Source organism: Triticum dicoccoides, chromosome 5A (genome assembly GCF_002162155.2).
Source record: "Triticum dicoccoides isolate Atlit2015 ecotype Zavitan chromosome 5A, WEW_v2.0, whole genome shotgun sequence".
NCBI classification, from domain to species: Eukaryota; Viridiplantae; Streptophyta; class Magnoliopsida; order Poales; family Poaceae; genus Triticum; species Triticum dicoccoides.
In genome coordinates, this window is record NC_041388.1 from 88,929,095 (window position 1) to 88,935,606 (window position 6,512).

Sequence of the window (6,512 nt, forward strand, 5' to 3'; positions counted from 1 at the left end):
GGGGCTAGAAGGATGGCTGGTGCGGCGACGGACCGGCGGTGGGAAGTGGTTTCTGGGCAGGTGGGGCGGCATGGCAGAGCGGGCCGGCTGCGGGCGGCAGGGGCCGGTGGTGGCTGGAGGATCAGGGGGGTGGAGTTTGATGATAAACTGCAGGCCCTTGATTTCGTATCCAACGGCTGGAAAATCTAATGACCAGAGATGAAAAAGTCAGTCGACTGACGTGTAGCCTCACCCCACACGTACACATGCTCGCACGCAAGACACGCACACATGCAAGCGTGCAACACTGACACGTACACATAATGAACACACGCGTGCATGCAGGCATGCAACACTGACACGTACACATGCACTCACGAACACATGCACGTACGCGCACATGCATGCAACACCGAAACGTACCCTTGCACGCACGCAACACTCACACGCCTGCATGCACACAACACACGACGCAAGACACACGCTCAACTTATACATGCATGCAACCTTTGTTAAGGACATGGATTGTTACGGGTATTAATCAATCTTATCTGTGATAAGCAGAACATTGATGTTTGCAGCGGTCTTTATGAATCACAACGTATCGAACGGGATATCAACATAGTAGGCTTATCTACATGAAAAGGATGACATCACACTCAATGAGCAATCCTCGGTTTATGAAATGCCCGCTTCTGACCGCCCTGGCCCACCAAAGGTTCCTCTGCTGTGCACTGCCTGCGTTGGGTCACTGACATGCAGGCCATGTACCGAAAGATCCCACACGTCAGTGGAAGAACGACGTGGTGTCCTACGTCAGAGTCGAGGGCGCCACTCGTTGCACGCCCGGCTGAACACGCCTCCTTGCATCATTCAAACACCTCAATGAAACCCGCCCGTGTGGAAGCCGAGAAACCCACTCTGGACACATGTCCGGCATTAAACGCAATGCCGGCTGAGCTCCTCCCATCCGCCATCTATTTAATATCCTATTTAAATGAGGCCAAACGCCGGCCAAGAATCGCACACCTCCATCGCTCCCCTATCTCCTCCTTCACCATTTAGTCCACTCTTACAATGGCTTACGAAGAGTAGTTATTCCACACAAGCCATTTGTCTAGGTTTGTATCTCTCACACACCACTACCAAAAAAGACACATCCGTGACATTTTGGGCCGAACAAATTTTTTTTCTGTCATACATATGACACTTATATGACGATAATTGTGACAAAACCCGGTATCATCATAGATGTGGTGGGCTCCTACTTCTATGACAAAAAATCATGACAGAAAATGGGCTTTTCGTCCTGGGCGGACTGAAGACGCAGCTGCATGACATTCTTTGGGCCGTCCATGACAGAAAAAACCGTGGTAGAAGCGAGGGCAAGGAAAATTTCGGGGAGTTCCCGGTTACGGTGGGAGGTCAGGGGCCGAGCAATGCGCAATTCTCTTGTACATGTACGCGCGTGTGTGCGAGGCGTTGGCTCTAACTGAACCCGAGCGAGGCGTTCGGCTTAACTAAACCTGAGCGATTGCACTGCAGGCTACGCGTTACTGATCCCGAGCGATCGATCGATGGCTGTTAACTGAACCCGATCGAGAGATTCCTTCGCTACTGCTGCTAACTGAAGCCGATCGATGCTGCCTATGGATGAACAGTGAGCGTTGCGGGAGGGGGGGTTGGATGAACAGTTCCTGGTGGGGGTGGATGAACAGGACCCCGTGGTGTTGCCTCTGGATGAACAGGAGCCCGATCGATCGAGCCGGTTGGGGCTGGATGAATAGGACCCCTTGGAGGGCTAGATGAACAGGACCACCCTGTGGAGGGCAGGATGAACAGTAGATGGTGGAGGGCAGGATGAACAGTAGCCCGTGGAGGGGTGGTTGAACAGGAGCCCGTGGAGAGGGCTGGTTGAACAGTAGCCGGTGGAGTAGCGCGCGGTGGAGGCTGGATGAACAGGAGCCCGTGGATGAACAGTCGCAGGTGCAGACTAGAGGAGGTCGACGGTGGATGAACAGTAGCTCGTGGAGGCTGGAGGGGGTCGATGGTGGAGATGAACAGTGTCCCATGGAGTCCCGTTTTGCGGTACGCCACACCCCTCCCGATGAACAGAACCCGCGTTTCGACCGTAGTGTTCCAACACAAGTCCGATTCGTCCGTTTTGCGGTACGCCACACCCCTCCCGATCAACAGGACCCCCGTTTCGACCGTAGGAGGTCCATTTCCTCCGTTTTGCGGTATGCCAGACCCCTCCCGATCAACAGGATCCCGTTTCAAACGTGGCCGGTCCAACACAAGGCCGTTTCCTCCGTTCTGCGGTACGCCAGACCTCGTTTCCATCGCCCATTCCATCCAAGCCCTCCCAATGAACACGACGCATTTCGTTGCCTCCCCATGAACACGACGTATTCCGTTGCCTCCCCATGAACACGACGCGTTCCGTTGCCTCCCCATGAACACGACGACGATGTTGTTTCTCCGTTCTGACCCAGCCATTTACACGATCCCCGATACAGAAAAGATAAAAAAGGGTTCAGGAATTGTTAAATTTAGATATAGGACCCTAGAAGAAGAATATAGGACCCGAGTGGAAGACTCAGAAGAGGAATATGAGACCCTAGAAGACGAATACAGGACCCGAGAGGACGAATATGAATATGAAACCCTAGAAGAATCTAAATATGGAATCCTAGAAGACGAATACGAATATGAAACCCTAGAAGACGAATATGGGAGCCCAGAAAACGAATATGGGAACCCAGAGAATGAATATAGGACTTTAGAGAAAGACTCGGAAGAGGAATATGGGAGCCCAGAGAGCAAATATAGGACCCAAGAGGACGAATATGGAACTCTAGAGGAAGACTCAGAAGACGAATATGGCAGCCCCGGGGAAAGCGCAGAGGAAAAATATGGTACTTTAGAGGAAGACTCAGAAGAAGATTCAGAGGACGAATACGAGAGCCCAGAGGAAGATTCCATCTTAAAAAAAGAGGGTTTGAGCATCGAGGAACAAAAGAATTTAGTCTAAAATACCAAAAAGAAGTAGATCAGTTTTTTTCATTCTTCAAGAACTTCATATCTTGCCGAGATCTTCATCCCTAAAGATACTTGACAATAGTATTTTTGGAGTGAATACACAACTCACAAAAAATACAAGAAGTCAACTAGGCGGACTGGTCCGAGTGAAGAGAAAAAAAAGCCATACGGAACTCAAAATATTTTCCGGAGATATTCATTTTCCTGAAGAGGCGGATAAGATATTAGGTGGCTGTTTGATACCGCCAGAAAGACAAAAAAAGATTCTAAGGAATCAAAAAAAAGAAAAATTGGGTCTATGTTCAACAGAAAAAAATTCTCAAGAGCAAGGAAAAGTATTTTGTTTCCGTTCGCCCTACAGTGGCATATGAAATGGATGAAGGAAGAAATTTAGCAACACTTTTCCCACAGGATCTCTTGCAAGAAGAAAATAATCTCCAAATTCGACTTGTCAATTTTATTTCTCATGAAAATAGCAAGTTAACTCAAAGAATTTATCACACAAATAGTCAATTTGTTAGAACTTTCTTAGTAGTGAATTGGGAACAAGAAGAAAAAGAAAAGGCTGGTGCTTCCCTTGTTGAGGTAAGAGCAAATGATCTTATTCGCGATTTCCTAAGAATTGAGTTAGTCAAGTCCACTATTTCGTATACACGAAAAAGGTATGGTAGGACAAGTGCAGGACCGATTCCCCATAATAGGTTAGATCGCGCCAATATCAATTCTTTTTATTCCAAGGCAAAGATTGAATCACTTAGTCAACATCTAGAAGCTATTGGCACTTTGTTGAATCGAAATAAAGAATACCACTCTTTGATGATTTTGTCGGCATCCAACTGTTCTCGAATTGGTTTATTCAAGAATTCAAAACATCCCAATGCGATAAAAGAATGGAATCCTAGAATTCCTATTCGAGAAATTTTTGGGCCCTTAGGCACTATTGTAGCTAGTATATCGCATTTTTCTTCATCTTACTATTTACTAACGCATAATAAAATCCTGTTAAAAATATTTGTTCGTTGACAATTTAAAACAAACCTTCCAAGTATTTCAAGGACTTAAATACTCTTTAATAGATGAAAATAAAAGGATTTCTAATTTCGATAGTAACATAATGTTGGATCCATTCCTTTTGAATTGTTAGTTTGTCCATCATGATTCTTGGGAAGAGATATTGGCAATAATTCACCTTGGACAATTTATTTGTGAAAATGTATGTCTATTTAAATCGCACATAAAAAAATCCAGTCAAATTTTCGTTGTAAATATGAATTCCTTTGTTATAAGAGCAGCTAAACCTTATTTGGCCACTACAGGAGCAACTGTTAATGGTCATTATGGAGAAATCCTTTACAAGGGAGATAGGTTAGTTACGTTTATATATGAAAAATCGAGATCTAGTGACATAACGCAAGGTCTTCCAAAAGTGGAACAAATCTTTGAAGCGCGTTCAATTGATTCATTATCCCCGAATCTCGAAAGGAGAATTGAGGATTGGAATGAGCGTATATCAAGAATTCTTGGGGTCCCTTGGGGATTCTTGATTGGAGCTGAGCTAACCATATCCCAAAGTCCTATCTCTTTGGTTAATAAAATCCAAAAGGTTTATCGATCCCAAGGGGTACAGATCCATAATAGACATATAGAGATTATTATACACCAAGTAACATCAAAAGTGCGGGTTTCCGAAGATGGAATGTCTAATGTTTTTTCGCCTGGGGAATTAATCGGACTATTGCGAGCGGAACGAGCAGGATGAGCTTTGTATGAATCGATCTATTATCGGGCAATCTTATTGGGAATAACAAGGGCTTCCCTGAATAACCAAAGTTTCATATCTGAAGCAAGTTTTCAAGAAACTGCTCGAGTTTTAGCAAAAGCTGCCCTACGAGGTCGCATTGATTGGTTGAAAGGCTTGAAAGAAAACGTAGTTCTGGGGGGATTATACCTATTGGTACCGGATTCCAAAAATTTGTGCATCGTTCCCCACAAGACAAGAACTTTTATTTCGAAAAAAAATCTATTCGCGTCGGAAATGAGAGATTTTTTGTTTCTCCATACAGAATTAGTTTCTTCAGATTCTAACGTAACAAACAATTTTTATGAGACATAATAACCCCCATAAAAATATTTTTTACTTTACTAGACTTTTGTACTTAGAACACTAACAGGTAAAATTTTAGATTTTTAAGATCCCTGGCCGTACGTATGCGGGAGTAGGCATTCGAGACCCCGCCCGTATGTACACATACGCGGCCGTCTTTTCTTTCTTGCACCCTGGCCGCTATACGTACGTGTACATGCTACGTGCGCGCCTCTACTACGACACGTGCGCGCCTCTACATCGACCAGTATATATGTACGTACACGTTCGCGACCAGAATGACAACGCTATGTACGATTCGACCAGGTGGGTCCCGACTGTCAGGCACTTCCTTGCGTGCGAAGATGAAGCTGGTGGGTCCCAGCAGTCAGGGGCAAACGTTTTTTCGCGAAATATGGTGGCCTATCCGGTGGGTCCCCGCTGTCAGGTAGAGGAATAATTATTTTGCGCGTAATAAGGAGGCACTTCCTTGATGCGGTCGTGGACCCAGCTGTTAGCGTCTCCACGCATAGTACTCTTTCGATGGAAGTCGGTCATTGACCACATTGACCACGCCGCGCCGAGAGCACCACGGCGGTGGACGACGGCGAGGCCTAGGAAGGGGATGATGTGGAGCCGGGGAAGACGCGGCAGTGGAAGCCCGCGCGGAGAGGAGTACGAGGGTTCAGTGGTTCGGCTGCGGTGTGAGGCTGCCTTCACTGCAGGGCCTGGCCAGTGGTGGGAATAGTAGATGGCAGTGAGGCCTCCACGGCAGCACAACCAGCCACGAGAGGCAGGAGCATGCAGCACGACCGGCGCTGCTTTGGACGGTTGGAGCAAGAAGACCAGAGGTTGAAGAAGCACTACGGCCGTTGGATGGACATCGTACGGTCACTGGAGCTAGAATCGTTCATGTTGACTAAGTTCACAAAGCCCTTCGTCCCCGTCAACTTAGTAGGCCCACAAGTCAGCCTCCCACCAAGGTGGGTCCCAGCTAGCCGGGGGAGTATTCATTTTTTGTGCGTAATAAGGAGGCACTTCCGGTGGGTCTGAGCTGACAACGGGGGGAACGTTTTTTTCGTGAAATACGGTGGCCCGTTCGGTGGGTCCCAGCAGTCAGGGGGAAACAATTTTTTTCTCAAAATACTGGTGGCCCATCCGGTGGGTCCCAGCTGTCAGGTGGAGGAATAATTATTTTCCGTGTAATAAGGAGGCACTTCCTTGCGGCTGCCGTGGACCCAGCTGTCAGCCTTTCCACGTACAGTACTCTTCCGATGGAAGTCGGTCGTTGACCACATTGACCACGCCGCGCCGAGAGCACCACGGTGGTGGACGACGGCGAGGCATAGGAAGGGGACGACGCGGAGCCGGGAAGACGCGGCAGTGGATGCCCATGCAGAGAGGAGTA

At 47.4% G+C, this 6,512-nt stretch overlaps 1 pseudogene; it reads left to right on the forward strand.

Annotated features, from left to right (window-relative positions):
* The window catches only part of LOC119299237, a 14,591-nt pseudogene extending 9,457 nt beyond the window's left edge, over nucleotides 1–5,134 (forward strand).
* The last annotated feature ends 1,378 nt before the right edge of the window (nucleotides 5,135–6,512 follow it).